Below are 19,492 nucleotides of genomic sequence, written 5' to 3'. Positions count from 1 at the left end.
TAATCAATTTTCAATTTTTGTACATAATTTACATGTGTATCTGCTTTAAGTAAATGTGGGGCCACAGATGTAATATTATACATGGAATCAACACATGGAAAGATGACATACCTAATACTCATACAATTTTACATTTTTATATGTGAATTCACGGCATATATGCAGATCTGTTTTTAATAGGCTCCATAATAAGGTCAAATTTGTTATTTTTCACGCATCATATTAAATTTGACGTGATAATTTTTACAAATAAATTTATGGCGCGTTTCTCACATTTCTTTGAACTTCCATTTTCATGTTTTTTTTTTTTGCAGACGTATAAAAGAATGGAACTTTTTAAACAATTTCGATAAACTAGCAGTGGTGGAGAAGTGAAGGGTTTTACTTCCGCATATTATATAACATTTTTGGCAGCAATGCCATACAGGTTTCATTTTCTTACAATAGTAAAGTATGAGGGTACACTAAACAGTTTTTAATGTAATTAGAGACAATCATCCTATGAAATTATTTACTTAGCTTTCCTTCCTTTCATTCATCTGTGCATTCCACTAATTTTATACAGATTCATTCAAGACAATAAAATGTTAGGTAAATAACCAAACGTTTGTTTTAATTATAAACTGGATCGATCCTTAACAAAAGAAAAATTGTTCATAGTATTTTTATGATGTCACTCCCTAGAATAATTTCCATCTATAAAAAATAGTATATGTAAAGGATGTAATCGATCGGGCAACGAGAAAGTTTTTTATGGGGATAAGCGTTACACGCACGCCTTCAGCCAAAAGAAACTAACACTTCTTTCGTTCGTCGACTCTCGGGATCATTCGGCAGGGATCGTCGTCCGTCATTGTACATATACCTAACCTATTGAATTATAACCTGCCAAGTGTCAAATAATTTTTTGAAATCACGAGTTTTTACACCACATATGACACTGAATTATTGTCTCAATTAATAAGGTAAGTCACCAAATTTTTTTAATCAACTATTTATGTAGAGTCACAGACGTGGAAGTCTTCTTTCGCATAAGCTTCTGGAAATTTGTACCATGCATGTACAAAATAATATATTGTAACAAGTTGCATTGCATTTAAATTGCCAGATATATATTTTTATACCAGCAAACTACTTTTAATTTAGAGTTCTTATGTAAAGCTTACAGAGATGAAGGGGCGCACAGGCTTGGATAGAAATAAAGGGGACAACAATAAATTGTACATTAAAAATATTGGATCTCTTCATTCATTTTCGCTAAATTACCATTAGCATATAAATTTCTTCCAACAAGACTTTCTGCCATACGGTCTCATCTTCGTCGGACGCATTATGTATAGTCTCTACACTTACTATAGCAAATTATATTTATAATTGAAGCAGAAGGGGATGCGGTGTGATCTACCTCAGACTATGTACACACAAATTTGCAGGTATGGTTTTGCATTCGCAGTTATTAATTCCAATTATCTTGACATACGAGCACGTATGATAATTTATAAATAAATAGTCTATTTCAGATTACGATGCACACGATGAGAATTATTTCAACAGTTGAAAGAGCAATTAGCGATTACAAAGCGAAGTGTGATTGATATAGTAATTATACTGTAATTGTAATTAATATAAACAAACAAGAAATGAATTACGATTAATTAAATGAAGAAACAAAGATTCATCAAATTAAATTTTTAATTAAAAACATTAAGACAGATCTGTAAATACATTAAGAATTGCACCCCTTCCTCGCTCCCTCCTCCCCTAGCAATATTCTGAATTGGTTAGCTTCATTACGAATGACATAAAATTTTCTTGTCGCCGCCCCCGTCCGGCTCTGGTGCCTTGATCTGAAATGATAAATTAAGTGAATTTAATTATAATTGTTGAACTGATTAAACCACAATTTGTATTACTTTTTCAATATCTAAAGTTATAATATTATGTTATTTCATTACTATAACCCAATAAAAAAAACTTAAAAAAGTAAATAAATTACGCCAAGTACATGAAAAAGTCGAGGACTAAAAAGAATGCCACCAAATAAATATAAAAAGAAAGACTCACAAGAAAATAAATAAATCACAGTAATCATTGATTTATTTTTGTAAAAACACTTACGTGTAGGCCACCGGCGATGCTCCGAATGCAGCCCCTGCGATCGGTGCTGGTGCTGGTGTTGGCGGCGCCGTGGTTTTCATGGCGTCACTGTCGATCGTCATTAACGCATCACCATCATTAGAGTCTGGAGAAATAAATTTGAATAAATGTGTATAAACTTTTATTATTTAATTTAATTTTTCTGTAAGTTTATCGATAATAAAACTTACCATATAAAAGGGCGTCCTCTTTTTGGCGTCCTCTGTTTTCTGCAAAAATTAATAAAAAATTAATTAGCAAAAAAGCTAAATGACATAGGCAAAGTGCCTACCAAAGACTTTCAAAATGTTGTAGCTTACATGCACATTCGTTAATTTTATTCGTGAGATTTATTCGGGGGAATGCAGATTCGTTAGTTTTATTCGTGACAATGAATAAATTTCCACGAATAAAAGTGACGAATAAGAATAAATTCTCACGAATATAAAACTAACGAATTAAAATAAATTCTCACGAATAAAGATAACCGGGCTAGCGTATATGAATAACGATAACTATGCTATCAGTATATGAATAGTATTTTTATTACTTACATTTTCCTCTTTCGAGCCCATTTCTATCTATTCCTTCGTGGTTTCGTCGAACGAAGAACCACAAGAAGCTGAAGCTGGCCCAGATGCAAAGTAAACATTCAACGATCAAAGCGCACTTTTTAGTAAATATCGACAAAAATCTTATCTTACCGTTTCCGACTGATTCATGAGACGATATTACTATATCTATGTCATACGCGAACCAATTTTATTGAATTTGGTCATATTCGAAAGCTTATATGCGGTTTACATAAGAAAAATGCCTTTAAATTTAGAAAATATTGCAGGCGTGATGAGATATTAAAGTAATAAGTTTCAGGTAAGGTTGCACTAGTAAAAGATACGCGGCAGCGACAGTCGACATATACAGGGTGTCGAAACGTGTACTTGGCGTCGAGACGCTACTGCGTCTCTAGATTATCGACATTCTTCATTACGTATCGCGTTGAGCGAGGGTAAAGAAGATCTCGCCCGACTGCGGCGGGACGTGACCGACGGCACATTTTCGTGTTACGAGGAGGGCTGGCTCTGACTGACGGACACGTGGGCCTAGAGTTGCGCGAAACACAAAAGGAAGCGGGCGACCGGAGCTCACTTTTTTGTATGCTCCATGATTCTAATTCATATATAGAAATATGTTGTTGGAACACCTTCCTATTACACCGTGGTCCATGGTGTGACCGTGCGGCCAATTGGCAAGCGTGTTGAGATATAAGCTAATATATTCACTCATATTTTGACTGTGATCTGTGACCCTGTCATTATTAAAAAAAAAATTCATTAGATAAGTTTTAGGTAAGACTGGATTACCCGATCTGAAATTTTCTAATAATTTTCTAAGCTTGCCGAATGCTGTCGTAGAAGCAGGTAATTCAATATTTACTTGCGGATAAATTTACGTTGCTCTGTCTCGGGTGACCACATTACAAGGACCGCATCTTATCAATTATGATCCATCTTCCGGAAAGGCACAGGAATTGGCTATAATAGAATACAATAGATTGCGATAAAAATATAAACCTGATCTTATGACTATTTCAATTTCTAAAAACCGCATTCGCAATGTTCGTGATAGTGCGTGGGCAGTACTTAATTATTATTGTGTATCCGAATGTCAGAATACTAATGATCACATCATTAATAAGAATCTCATGATCACAAAGAGAGGTAGTAAACTCAGCTGCATCATTATACCTTCTTTATTTAGCTGATAATAATTTTCTCACCAAATTTTAGTTACAACTTAACGTAGAACTTATAGAAATATTGTGGCCTTTTGCTATAATAAGTGTAGAGACTACATAATGTGTCCGAAGGAGGTGAGAGCGTATGGCAGACAGTCTTGCTGCAAGAAATTGAAATGCTAATGGTAATTTAGCGAAAATGAACGAAGAGATCCAATATTTCTAACGCACAATTTATTGGTATTGGAATAAAATTATTTTAGTATGTTTATTGGTGAACTGAAATATTGTTAATGGGAAACTAATAAAATTAATGAATAGCGTGAAAACTACTGTGGTTTTTAAAGTATTACAAATATATTTCACGGAAGATTGAAAAGTATGAAGGGAGATGTGTTTTCAGCGTACTTTCTTCACTAATTTGACTTGCTCTGCATTGCAAGCAGTCGACCATAACCCATACAGCACACTCTTGTTGCAGCAAAGTTACAGAATGGTTGCAGTGCGAGATTGCAATGTTTGACGTAACGTTGCCGCAAGGGTGCAGCAATAATTTTATGTCCGCTTCCTGCAACGATTCGGGTAGTAGGGCCAAAAATATAAATAACGGTATTATAATAATGTGTGCAGAATCATAGAAGTATATAAAGCTCGTAATTCTTTTTCTCAAAGAATATTCTTTTCCCCCAAGGGGATTCGAACCGGTGTGACCTGTAGCATCGTAGGCGAACACTTTACCGCCGCAGCTACAACCACTGATTGATAACAGTGCTAAGGTATTTGAACTTATACTCCTACGATGCAAAACTTTAAACTCAAATTATTCAAAAACGAAGACTCATTTTGACAAACTCCATTAGGGTTTTGTAACACTATGTATGTATGTACTACAACTTCCACCCTGTGTCATTCTATACATTAAAATATACAAGGTGACTCACCTAACATTTAACCTAAAAATATCTCCGTTGTTTGCAATGATACGAGAAAATGTCTCAGGAAAAAAATGATTGCTAGACAAAAAGGACAACATATTATACATGGCTGAATTTGTATTTTTATCGGATATAACGTTACAGTAATGAAAATACGATATCGATGATCTTGAAATTTCGGGAAATATAACCTTGAGACAAAAATCGTCTTTGTCAGAATAATTGTCTCTCTGAAGCAAACATTGTTATCCTAAGACATTTTCTCGTATCATTACAAACAACGGAAATATTTTAAGTTCAAATGGTAGTTGCAGCAACATTCCGGCAACATTGCAGGAACGTTGCCGCAATACTGGCGCAACGTTGCTGTGACATTGTGGAAACGTTACCAAACGGTGCCGTAACGTTGCAGAAATATTATAGGAAAGTTGCAGTGCAATATTGCACCGCAACATTGATGCAACTATGTAGCAATAATTCTATGTCCGCCCCGTGCAATGTTGCACGGCAATGTCGCAGCAACGTTACATCCACATTGCGCTGCAACCATGCAACACTGCAAGGTTACTGCAACCATTCTGCAACGTTGCCGCCACGAAGTGTGCTGTATGGGAACTTTCTTACCTCTTAAAGCTATGTCTTTTGACAAATTTTGTCGATTTACATTATTTGACAAATTTCCAGAAACTTGTGCGAAAGAAGATGCTTCATTTCTATCCAAGCTTGTGCGCCCCCTTCATCTCTGTAAGCTTTACATAAAAATTCTAAATTAAAAATAGTTTGCTGGTATAAAAATATATATCTGGTAATTTGAATGCAATACAACTTGTTACAATATATTATTTTGTACATGCATGGTACAAATTTCCAGAAGCTTATGCGAAAGAAGACTTCCACGTCTGTGACTCTACATAAATAGTCTATTAAAAAAATTTGGTGACTTACCTTATTAATTGAGACAATAATTCAGTGTCGTATGTGGTGTAAAAACTCGTGATTTCAAAAAATTATTTGACACTTGGCAGGTTATAATTCAATAGGTTAGGTATACGTGCAATAACGGACGACGATTCCTGCCGAATGATCCCGAGAGTCGACGAACGAAAGATGTGTTAGTTTCTTTTGGCTGAAGGCGGGCGTGTAACGCTTATCCCCATAAAAAACTTTCTCGTTGCCCGATCGATTATATCCTTTACATATACTATTTTTTATAGATGGAAATTATTCTAGGGAGTGACACCAAAAAAATACTATGAACAATTTTTCTTTTGTTAAGGATCGCTCCAGTTTATAATTAAAACAAAAGTTTGGTTATTTACCTAACATTTTATTGTCTTGAATGAATCTGTATAAAATTAGTGGAATGCACAGATGAATGAAAGGAAGAAAACCTAAGTAAATAATTTCATAGGATGATTGTCTCTAATTGCATTAAAAACTGTTTAGTATACCCTCATACTTTACTAATGTAAGAAAATGAAACCTGTATGGCATTTCTGCCAAAAATGTTATATAATATGCGGAAGTAAAAACCTTCACTTCTCCACCACTGCTAGTTTATTGAAATTGTTTAAAAAGTTCCATTCTTTTATACGTCTGCAAAAAAAAAACATGAAAATGGAACGTGCGTGTAACGCTTATCCCCATAAAAAACTTCAGAAAAGTAAAAAAATTACACCAAGTAAATCACTAAAAATAGAAGATAATAATAATTACAAAATTAAAAAAAGATGTGAAATTAAGTACATAAAAGTGCTTTCCTGCAGCGTGCAAAGGCGACTTTGTAACACAATAAAAGGAAAAAAAGCATGGCCGGGCCTGGAAGTCAAACACTTGGCGTGGCGTGGCAAAGTATTTTTCTCAGATCATCAATACCCATACCTGCCCCCTCGCAGGCTTTCAGATAATTTGTCAATTTAAAACTCTGACAATATATGAGTACACCTTCATTATATTGCGTTTTTAAATCATTCTAAGATCATTCATCGACACCAACATCTTGCCTGTGACAGCCGTACAGAGCTAATAATTCATAAATTAAATAAAACTTTGACACATTGCGAACACTTTCATTAGTTTCTGGTTGTTAAATAATTCTTATTCATCGACACCTTGATCTTCCATGGTATTTAACTTCCAGGCCCGGCCATCTTTTTTTGTTTTTTATTGTGTTACACAGTGTCGCCTTTGCACGCTGCGGGGAAGCACATTTATGTACTTGCAGCTCATTTCGAATTCTTTTTTTTTTATTTTGTAATTATTATTATCTTCTATTTTTTGTGATTTACTTGATTTCATGTACTTGGCATAAGTTTTGTTACCTTTTTGAAGTTTTTTATGGGGATCTCGTTTCTTTTTACAAAGATAATTTGCATAGGGAATGACTTCAAATAATTTTTAATATTATAATTTACAAAGGTTCATCATCAACAGCAATGAACAGTCTTATCACGGGACAGACTTAAGGATAAATTCTACGCAAGTTTAATAACTACGAAAACAAACCATGTGCACCGCATTGCCAATCTATATGTATCATATGTATAGTACTTTGTGTATAATACAAGAAACACTGATTAAATTCATGCATTATCGAAGGTGTCCATGTATCAAAATAACTGAATAAGTATGTAAGGAAAAGTGGGGGAATTGCGGACGCGGGGTAACTCCGAAAACCGCGGTATTCGCTGAATTCGCTTGTCCTGTCCTCCCGCGTTATTGTTACATGATGTAATTAGCTATGTTTAGTATTAAAGAAACTGTCACGACGGAAGGCTGCGCGCAACTGCAAAGATAATGGCCCTGAAATGTTTTCGTAGCTTTTCTTATAACCTGACGCTCGAGTATTTTGAGTCTGTAGTGCATTAAAACTATACTACCCAACAAAGTATAATTTTTTCGTAGTTCAGTTACTTAATTCTAAATAAAATCACGAGATCACTTTTATATATACATGTTCGTATTTGTTTTATTTGAAACTTTTTAAATTCTGTCCATTTGGGGTAATTACGAGCAGCGTGTTTGGGGCTATTACGGACGATGTCATCTTTTCTCTTAACACTTCGAAGCTTTTTATGCGTCCAGTACTCCGGAATTATATTAGAAAGAATATACGTACATATTCGTTGAAAGATCTTGAGATACCCGTGAAAGAGGTTAAATATAAATGGCTTACAATCGGTCTGGCAGCAAATAAATATTCAATCTCACGAGCAACCAAAATTCGAGCAAACAAGAAGAAAGACTGTGTCAGACCCACGGCATGGAAGAAAACCAGTATTCAGTAAAGAGCAAGAGAACTTTAAGCAACCGTTCGCATTTACCCCGCTAGCTTTTCTTTCAGAAAGTGATTTGTTTATCAACAGAAGATGGTCGCGTCTGGAAGCTAATTCCCTTTCCCCCTCTACCCATAGGCACACTGACAAGGGACGTTCGCAACCCGGAAATTCAGAAAATTATGAAACTCGGTGTGTAAGTAGAGTAGCCCTCATCCGTAACCCTATTTTTTCTTGGTGCCACAATGCAATTTTTAGGGGTGAAATCACCCCTTGAAAAAAAATGCAGATTTTTCTTTTCCGTGGAATATCTCGAGAACGGTGAGAGATATCGAAAAGAAGTTTAAACAAAAGTTGCATCGTTCTTTTATATCTATAAAACAGCGTAAAAATAATTTTCGAAAAATCCATATTTTTCAAGGTACCCCTACTACCAACCCTTAAAATTAAGATGTTGTATTTTGTAAATATACGCTGAAATACCTCTGGATAATATCTTTTCATACATATAAATCTTTTATGTGTTATATATTTTTTGCCAACAAATAAAACCTCTATTACCGAATTTGAAGACCATTTTAGCAGTTTCTATTAATAACATGGTTTCTTAAAGCCATATTTAAAATATTATGTAGGTAAAGTTCAGACAGCTTTCAATTATTTAAGCAAGGCAGTACGTACCTAAAATTGCATCCAAGGTAAAACTCATTGAAACTAATCAGTGACGTGCATGAATCAGTATGATAACAGCACATTCGTACATGCATTACTTGAAGTGTAATTTTATTAGGCTATTTTGGAAACCATGCGAAAAATAAATAATGCGTGAAGATTTACAATGACTTTGCAAAGTATATATGTTATCATTAAAATGACGTAGAATCGCATTGATGCCGATAACCTTGTCGAACCTTCCGATTTGCATAATGCATATGTATATGAATTTTAAATGATTGTAAATCAGTTTTACTTACCTATCCAACTAATAACATATATATATATATATATATATATATATATATATATATATATATATATATATATATATATATATAAATATATAATATTACAGTTAATATTAAATTTAATTATAACATTATAGCAGTTTTCATTAATGATGTGGCCGCATAAAGTAATATTTAAACTTCCGCAGTCTCTTTTTGTGCATGTTGTATTGATTGATTATACATTGCAAGAATTATACTAATAGAAGACGATATATACATTGAAAATTATGGTTTGTAATTGGTACAATAATGATGTTCTTCATAGAACTGATTAAAACAAAAATTCTTGCCACACCATGCACATCTCATAAAACCCGGTTCCCCACACATACTACATTTGGGTATAACCTTTTCATTCCTGAAGTAACATAAATCTACAGGATTTTGAAATTCGCTGGGATGCGTTTCGCGATATCCGCTTTTAAACCAAGCATATTGAAAAAGGTTTTTGAATCTAGGCGATGAAAACTGGTTGTGGGTCATGGACTGCAATTTAATTATTTCATTACGTAAGTGCAAATTGACATCTCTCTCTTGGAGAATCACATTACCCGAAAATGTCCGCACGAAATTTTTCCAAATTCGCAATCCAAACACATCTAAAAGCTGAACGATGTCCGTCGTTTTTTTTTTGGAATCATTGAAAAAGTTACTTCCTTATCTTGTGGAATCAATAACTGTAACTCATTTGGATAGTGTCCCGTCCACGAGTCCAGTAGGAGCATGCTTTTACGGCAATTTTAAAAATTGAAAGCTTGAAAGCTGCAAATATTGCAAATAATTGAAAGCTGTCTGAACTGTACATACATAATAATTTAAATATGGCTTTAACAAACCATTTTATTAATGGAAACTGCTAAAATGGTCTTCAAATTCGGTAATAGAGGTTTTATTTTTTGGCAAAAAAAATATAACAGATAAAAGATTTATATGTATGAAAGAGATTATCCAGAGGTATTTCAGCGTATATTTACAAAATACAAAAACTTAATTTTAAGGAGTGGTGGTGGGGGTAACTTGAAAATATGTTTTTTTCGAGAATTATTTTTACGCCGTTTTGTAGATATAAAAGAAGGATGCAACTTTTGTTTAAACTTCTTTTAGATATTTCTCACCGTTCTCGAGATATTCCATGGAAAAGAAAAATCTGCATTTTTTTCAAGGGGTGATTTCATCCCTAAAAATTGCATTATGGCACCAAGAAAAAATAGGGTTGGGTTACGGATGAACTACTCTACTTGCACACCGTGTTTCATAATTTTCTGAATTTCCGGGTTGCCGAACGTCCCTTGTGAGCGACCATGTTTGTATACAGCAATGCTAGCGAAATGGGTACGATCCCGCAGCTATTTTGGCCTTATTATCTCATCTTAGACATAGTTCCGGTATTTTAACATGATCAAGCGAATAATTACTTTTTATCGAACCCATTTGTCGTTTTACTTAATGTATCAAGCTGTTTTTCTAAAAGATAAAAGAATTATTCTGAATTAATAGTTATCAAAATAATACTTTTTTTAAGAGTTCAGACAGTCAGACGTCACGTTTTACTTGTACACTTGACGCCAGTAGATGTCGCCATTCACGGTTTATCTTTACACTTGACGCCAGTAGATGTCGCCATTCACGGTTTATCTTTACATTTGACGCCAGTAGATGTCGTCATTCGAAAGCAGAATGTATCCAATCAGAAATTGTTTTGTTAAAAACGCGGTTGCACAGTTGACGAAAAAGACAAAAAGCAGCAGCGTTCGGGTCGCTAGTAAATGTCACCTAGCTAGTGTCGATCTATCATAACCTGCCACGTGTCAAATAAGGTGAGTTGTCAACATTCTTTAAATGTCACGAGTTTTTCCACCATATAGGACACTGAATTATTGTCTCAATTAATAAGGTAAGTCGCCAAAATTTTTTAATAGACTTTTTATGTAGAGCTTGTAGAACCCAAATTTTTTAATAGACTTTTTATGTAGGGCTTATAGAAACGAAGGGGACGCACAGACTTGGAACTTGTCCAGAGAAGGCTCAACATAGAAGCATCTTCCTATCCGCAAGTTTCTGGAAATTTGTCAAATAAGGTAAATCAATAAAATTTGTCAAAAGACATAGCATTAAGAATTATTAAGAAAATAGATTATATGGTGGACTGCTTGCAATGTAGAGCAAGTCACATTAGTGAAGAAAGTACACTGAAAACACATCCCCCCTGATACTTTTCAATCTTTTGTGAAAGACATTTGTAATACTTTAAAATCCACTGTAGTTCCCACGCTAGTTATTAATTTTATTAGTTTCCCATTAACAATATATTTATTTTAATATACCAATAAACATACTTAATTAATTTTATTAATATTGTTAATTTTATTATAGCCATTGTGCGTTAAAAATATATTGGATCTCTTCGTTCATTTTCGCTAAATTTCCTGCAACAAGACCTTCTGCCATACGGTGTCACCTCCATTTTACACATTATGTAGTCTCTACGCTTACTATAGCAAAAGGCCACTCTTTTTCTATAAGTTCTACGTTAAGTTGTAACTAAAATGTGGCTTTTATATATTTACAGATAATCAATGCAGAAGAGAAAGAGAAAATAACCCTGCTGCACGAACAAATGCATGAAACACATTTTCATGTATAATTTTAGTTTAGAGTTTTAAGAAATATGTAGGTATGTACAAAATCGAATTTTATTATGAATGGGGAAAAACGTATAATTTAGAGGAGAAATCAAATAAATTGGGACATAGGTGCACGATATTTACTGTTAAAAATATGTATTTCTTTACATTAGAGTATGGATTAGCACTCAAATACAATACAATTTAGATTCATTCTTTGTAGAATTCTAAAAAATAGTTTCAAAGAAAGATAATTATTGAAAGGATACACTAAAGTAACATTCAAATATATCGCCAAATGAAGCTAGTGCGTCTCATTAATTCTATTTCCTGAATGTAGCTAAGGTAAATGTCCCAATACCTGGACACGTCCCAATAGGTACATTAAATGTAATATCATTACATTTAGACACAAGTGCAAATAATAATGATATCACATTTAATATTCGCTTTATCCATAAAAGAAATATTTTATTCAATTATTCAAATATTTAATAAAATATATTCACGTACATGTTTTTCTTCGTAAACTTGTAACACTCGTAATAAAAATAAATTTTCTTGAACTCTCCAGTTTACACCATTTTAGTATTGCTCTTATCTGATTTGCGAAACACTCTCTACTTTTTCTTAAACGAATATTATTAATAATGTTTAGTATATTGGTACAACTAATCCATTTTTAGTAAAAGGGTACCTTGTAGTATTTTTTTTTTATTGGAAGATTAAAATTAAAGTTCTTATTATATAGTTTTTTGTTCGTGTGTCTATCTACTGGTACAGTGAAATCCCGGAACGGCCCTAAACCTGACCATGTCTGCAAACTGTGAAATAAGTGCGAGTTATTGTTGACACAATATTAAAATCATTATTTAACACCTTAGCAATTATTACTTTGTATTCTTGTTATCTTGTTTGAATGATAATATTCAATTCATGTGTAAAATTCGCGTGTCACACGCGAATACACACAACCTTAAAATTAGTCATTCTATAATAGATTGTTTCTACTCAAGTTTGTTTACTAATTTGAATAAATTACTTATACAGAAAAAATATGCCAATAGAAAAAACTATTGTGTTGTTTTTTTATTTAATTTCCCTAGAAAAATTCCATATTGCAGATGTTTCATCATGTGTCCAGGTAATAGGACATACTAGTTAAGCTGTCCAGGTATTGGGTCATTGTAAGGACTATGAATTTTCAATATTTTACAAAATTATTCAATCCAATATCATGTCGGTTTTTTTTTAAATGATAAAGTACACGCGCTGCCCCATGTAATTGCAAAATCGTTTTTATATAAATCGACTTGTATAACTGCAAAATTCTCAAACGTGTTTCCGCCGTACCTTAAATGTCCAGGTATTGGGACATTTACCTTATTTCTCATATAAATTTCGCTCGCAGATAACCACTTTAAATTAAACAGCTCCATGCCTATCTAATACATCACAAAAAAAATTCACAAATAATGAAAACGGGATGAAATCCCCCCATAAACATGACTCATGTATGAAAGAAGCTAATTCCCTTTAATTCTCGAAAAAATTAAAAAAGTTCAGATGAAAAGATTGTGAAACCAACTTTGCTAATTCCAATTGTATACAAATCAATTCAGTGCTCAGATTTTCACCTTCGCTTTTAAGTAATTAGCGGGCCGTTGTATAAGACAAAAATCCGCATCTCTCTTAATCCACTACTGACTTTGATTCGTTTAAATTAGTCTCCACTTTTATTATCTTCGATCGTCAAATGATCTTAATACGGCCCGCTAATTACTTAAAACCGAAGCTGAAAATCTCAGCACTGAATTGATTTCTATACACTTGGAATTAGTAACGTTGATTTCACAATCTTTGCATCTGAACTTTCTTAATTTTTTCGAGAATTAAAGGGAATTAGCTTCTTTCATACATGAGTCATGTTTATGGGGGAGGGGGGGATTACAGAATCTATAATTCATTGTGTTGCCTTTGTAGATAATTAACCAAAGTTCAATTATCTATTAAGTAAATCTGATTAGAGTCAATACTTTTCTTTCAATTTAACTTTTCCCTTAGGTGTTCGTAATTCCCCTAACTCTCCCCTACACGGAATCCTTCCTGCAAAATTATGCATACATACATAGCCTGGCGTAGGTCACAGCATCGTTTTACGCTTCGATTACCTACATATACATAAAATTCTCAGTTTAGTTACAAATAAAAAACAGTTTGATGATATACAAACACGTCGCAATCAAATTTCAGCAACTTACCTTGTGTTTGAGACTGCATTTTGGTTGCAATTCAATGGTACACGGATACATATTTGCAAAAACACGTGGGATCTCAAATTTTGACAACTTATCTTATTTGACACTCGTCAGGTTATGACCTGAGTGTAAGCTGTCAAAATTTAGAGTATAGTGCCTCTACGAGCTATAGTGACTTACAAGGGAAGATCCCGAACCCGAAAATTCAAAAAGTTCTGAAACTTTTTGAATACATAGAGAATTTCCTCCTGATTACAACGGAATTTTGTTTGCTGCCAAAATTCACTCTAAGGGGGTGTAATTGACCCCTGAATATCCGGTTATTTTCCGATTTTGTTTTATAACTCGTGAACTGTAAAATGTTTTTTTTTACCAAATGAAAGATCTAATTATAAGAAGTAACTTTTATCTCGAAACTTGTTTTCTATCTCTTACAGTTTGCGAGTTATAACACAAAATCGGAAAATAACGGAATTTTCAGGGGTTAATTTCACCCCCATCGAGTAAATTTGGGCAGCAAACAAAAATTGCGTTGTAATCAGGAGGACATTCCCTACATATTCACGAAGTTTCAGAATTTTTTGAATTTTCGGATTCGGGATCTTTCCTTGTTAGGTGTGAGGTCACTCAGCGGGGTCTTAACCGATATCCTGCTGTGTATGTGCCGCTAAACGTGGCCCCCTACTACTCTTGCGGGACTGTGTTTAGGGAGGATCAGGACAAAACCGAGGCCCTATAGATTAAGCGTTACAACTTCGATTTTAATAAAATAAAACAAAAATTGAAGAATACTGTTTATTATTATTAAAAGACACCAATTAAGCTTTGCTACTGGCTATTAAAAATTGTCTCATTGTCAGCACGTATTAAATACAAATCCATTTCAGAAAGGTATATGTACTGCATTAGAACAGTAGCAATATAAATTATTTTATATTAATAACTTATTTTACCCTTTAGGGCCCAGGTTTTGTCCCGGTGTTCCCTAAACACAGTCCTGCAAGAAGTAGTGGGGGGAGCGGGGGGGGGGGCACGTTCAGCGGCCCGTACCCAGCAGGGTATCGGTTAAGACCCCGCTGGATACCTCACACCTAAGTCACTATAGCTCGTAGAGGCACTATAGATTACATAGTGAAGATAGCGATTGATGAACGAAACATGTGTTTGTTTCTTTTGGCGGAAGGTGTGCGTGTAACGCGTATACGTATTATGTTGACGAAAATTTGCTTGAAGAAGAAGAAGAAAATCCTACCGTTTCCGACAGATCCATGAGACGATATTACGATATCTCTGTCATGCGTGGACCGATTTTATTGAATTTGGTCTTATTCGAAAGCTTATATGCGGTTTACATAAGAAAAATGCCTTTAAATTTAGAAAATATTGCAGGCGTGATGAGATATTAATGAAACAAGTTTCAGGTTGCAATAGCCGGTTTACAAGTAAATGATACCGGTAGCGACAGTCGACATATTCAGGGTGTCGGAACATGTACTTGGCGTCGAAACGCTACCGCGACTCTAGATGACGATGCATTCAACTCATTTATAATTAATTTAATATAAGTGATTAATAATATTATAGTTACAGCTGAAAATAGTTTCGCCTCGAAAATAAAATAGTAGTGGCAATGTCTCTAACTGGTCACTAAAGCCACAGATTTACTATCCTTCAAATAGTCGCACTAAACATAATTACATTAGAGACACTATAATAAGAGTCTGGACGCGAGCCACTGTCCGCCATGTTTGATCGAAATCCCATGAGAGAGAAAGAGATATACACCATTTCACTCTTAACCACTCTTAACAACTCTTACGTTTATGGCGGTATTTTACTTCTGTTTACTTCGCGTAAATAGGTATATACATAGGTATATCAAGAAATTCTAATTCCGATTGATTCATACAAAATGGTTGGATGTACAGCACCCTTTTGAAATAACACCTCAGAAAAGGGTTATATTTTGAGAGTTTTTCCCAAATGTCCCGAACGTTGAGCTTTATGGCAAAAAATATTCCTTACAAAAATTGGGCAGCAAGGGATAATTCCCGCCTCTGTGAGGTAAACCAATTTTTATGTGATAATCATGATTAAAATCAGCGGAAATACATGAAAAATGGCGGGCCAATCAAAAGTGGCCAAGAAAGGTTATGTTATGAATATATATACATTATTTTTTTACTACGCAAATGCACATTTTCAGATTAATGCATAGTAAAATACCGCCATAAACGTAAGAGTTGTTAAGAGTGGTTAGGAGTGAAATAGTGTATATCTCTTTCTCTCTCGCAAGATTTCGATCAAAAATGGCAGACCAATCAAAAAGTGACCTTCTCGTGTCCAGACTCTTATTATAGTGTCTGTAAATTACATAATTTATCATTCGATTAATCGTTCTATGGGTGGACTCTGTTACAATGGCTGCGTTCAGCCGATAAAACCGGTGAGTGATCTCACTAGATTTTACTGTGAAGTTGCACGTTCATTGGTCGACGCGAGTAAAATCTAGTGAGATCACCCACAGGTTGCTCACCGGTTGTGTCGGCTAAACGCACCGAATAATCCTCCAGTATTCTCGCACATGTTCACCTCCTTATATGAATGCAAACCATCCCCACACTTTGTTTACTAGCTTCCCGCGGACGATTCTTCGGCAACATGTAGCCAGCGGTCAACAATAGGGGGTTATGTGTTTCTTGGGAGAAATAGTCCAAAGGTGAACTTAGGAAATATCATCAATCATACATTATGTACGATTGATAGTTAGAACTTATAAGGGATTCAAATTACTTTACTCAAATTAACGACTTAAACATAATCTGTATGTTGTCACCTTTGGGCTCATTTTCATCGGGTAAACTTCAGCAGCAATATTCTCAGGAAGGTGTAACGAAAAATATAAACACATTCATTTTCATTATCGGATAACTTTCCACTGCTAACCGCAGGTAGTCAAGGCTCACTCGCTGTTGCAGTATTTTACTCACTCTCGGTTTATCCCGTTCGTCTCCTGAACGAATGGTTTCAGAGATAATTTGTGTTAACTCTTGGAATAAAACCTCAACCCTCCCGCATTATATACGCACAAGCAGACCCGATCAATACGCAATACCGATCAATACAGTATAATCGGAACCTACTGAATATCAAACATAAACACAGCTTTGCTACATTTATACAGGATGTTCCGCAATAATAGAAACAACCGAAAATGAAGTGATTCTACATGCAATAATGAATCGAAAAGTTAGAATCAAATTTCTTAAGATAAAGCTTCGTTTTCGAGAAATTCGATTTTCAAAATTCTTTGGGTACGCACACCTCTGTAAAGGTGAGATAGTGTGTCGATACGGATCGCTAAACATGTGTCGGAGATTTGTGTCAAGTTGTAAACAACACATAGATACACGTTGAGACGGAATCATGAGACATCAGTTTAGTTCGCAAGTTTCTGTCCTCCGACACACTAAATATTTAATAAAACATAATGGCCACAATTTTCAATCGTATGCAGTTAATAATGTTCGAAATGAAACGTAAAGATATTATCAAAGAAAACAGCAATTGTAGATATTCGTATCAGTTGCACGCTTGATACTGACAAGGAGAGTATTTTAGGTGTCCGCCTCCGATCATTTTGATTTTTGGATATGTTATAGAGGACCGAAAAATAAGAAATACGTGTTTTTTTATTTTTCCCCGTTTTCATATTTGGGGGGTGAAAACTGCGTTCAAAGTTAGGGTTAAAAAATCATTTTTGTGGATTTTTGAAAGTCTGGTGAGTCAGTCATATTTCACATTCAAAAACACAAAATTCGTCCATTGACACTATTCCCCTATCTCTAACAGTTCTCGAGATATTCCACAAAAATGATTTTTCAACCCTAACTTTGAACGCAGTTTTCACCCCCCAAATATGAAAACGGGGAAAAATAAAAAAACACGTATTTCTTATTTTTCCGTCCTCTATAACATATCCAAAAATCAAAATGATCGGAGGCGGACACTTAAAATACTCTCCTTGTGAGACAGTCAAACACACGTTCAGATTTATATCCCGATACTGATGCTTGCAACATGTATCGATACAGATTTCAACGTGTATGGGGCCCTTTTTACTCACAATAAGTTTCACTTATGTAAGTCTCTTATCAGATGAAGGTTTATCTCGGTATTCATATTTGTCAACATTTGAATGGTATTTTTTTATTTACTATCATGTTTACGATCGAAGAAGATCAGAGTTACTCGGTCTGGTAATTATTTCGAAGTTTTCCATCCTCACCGATTTCAATGATTTTTGGATATGTTGTCGGGGACACGATTCTGAACAACTTTTCACTATACATGTTACCGCCGCTCGACCTTCGTTTCCGAGATATTCGCGAAAAACTGCTGCTACTACACAATGTATTCTGCCGCATACCTACTTACAGTACGTGTCCGTGGTAGCGTAAGCGCCAGCATGGGACAAAACATACGACGAAGCTGACCTTCGTTTCCGAGGTATTTGCGAAAAACTTCTTTTGTCTTATTCCGACGCAACGCATTCCACTTTCCAACTTGTCTCAGGTATTAGTATTGTTTGGGGCTAGATTAGCGCGGGGAGCGCGCGCCCGCTCGCGGGCGCGTACAGCATGGTACCAACCCGATATGAGTCGGGGTGTTGACGGGCATCCGCAAGTTTCTGGTTCAAATCTCTAAACTCACATCAGTTCGCTATCATGCTCTACGCGCCCACCGCACTAATATAGCCCTAACCAATACCCGGGACAAGTTGGAAAGTGGAATGCGTTGTGTCGGAATAAATCAACAGTAGTTTTTCGCCTATATCCCAAAAACGAAGGTCCTGCGGCAGTAACATGTATAGAAAAAAGTTGTTCAGAATCTTGATCTTGATAACATATCCAAAAATCATTGAAATCGGTGAGGATGGAAAACTTCTAAATAATTACCCTCAGTCTTTATCTAGTGATCGATATGACAAGATATAATAATCGTGAGTACACGCATATGATTTTCGTTTTGTGAGCATGGAACGGAAATGTTTCTACCGCTCGTTTCTACAGAGAACTATATTCTAATCGTGTCTATCCTAACAGACAGGTTATTAAAAGAGCTGAGTAAAGGCTCATGGAATATACATTGTTGTTTTGAACACCGTAATCGTGTTCAGCAACCTCGTTACACAGTAGAAGAAAATATCTTACACGTTGTAACTGACGAGCTACGAGTAAGTGTATGAAGTAAGAAGACTTCTCTCTCAACATGACGCCTAGCTGTTTGGCAATTTTCTGCATAACGAAACAGTAAAATGTGTCTATATCAGATCTGTAGTATGCAAGGACTAATGGAACGAGATTATGTTTCACGAATAGAATTGTCATTAGTTGCTGCAAGAGAATTTCAATGGTGGGCAATTTTTGTTTAAAATATTGTGAACTGATGAAGCAAGATTTACCAGAGATGAAATATCTAATGTACGTAATTGGCAGTACGTGGTCTGCTTAAGGGGA

At 34.9% G+C, this 19,492-nt stretch overlaps 1 protein-coding gene and 2 long non-coding RNA genes across 5 annotated transcripts in view; 1 reads left to right on the top strand and 2 right to left on the bottom strand.

Annotated features, from left to right (window-relative positions):
- The window catches only part of Ggamma30a (guanine nucleotide-binding protein subunit gamma-e), a 78,355-nt gene that overhangs the window by 26,209 nt on the left and 32,654 nt on the right, over positions 1-19,492 (bottom strand). The window lies entirely within an intron of this gene.
- On the bottom strand, positions 1,675-2,964 carry LOC143368079 (uncharacterized). Its single transcript, XR_013085129.1, has 4 exons — positions 2,691-2,964; positions 2,328-2,366; positions 2,119-2,242; positions 1,675-1,847 (listed from the first exon to the last, which is right to left on the bottom strand). It is a non-coding gene; the product is annotated as an uncharacterized LOC143368079 (long non-coding RNA).
- Positions 10,634-11,725, top strand: LOC143368094 (uncharacterized). The gene is made up of 2 exons (XR_013085148.1): positions 10,634-11,169; positions 11,661-11,725. It is a non-coding gene; the product is annotated as an uncharacterized LOC143368094 (long non-coding RNA).

The sequence above is a fragment of the Andrena cerasifolii genome, chromosome 4 (assembly GCF_050908995.1).
Source record: "Andrena cerasifolii isolate SP2316 chromosome 4, iyAndCera1_principal, whole genome shotgun sequence".
Classification (NCBI taxonomy): domain Eukaryota; kingdom Metazoa; phylum Arthropoda; class Insecta; order Hymenoptera; family Andrenidae; genus Andrena; species Andrena cerasifolii.
The sequence above is the reverse complement of the archived record's forward strand: the minus strand, read 5'-3'. Positions and strand labels throughout refer to the sequence as shown.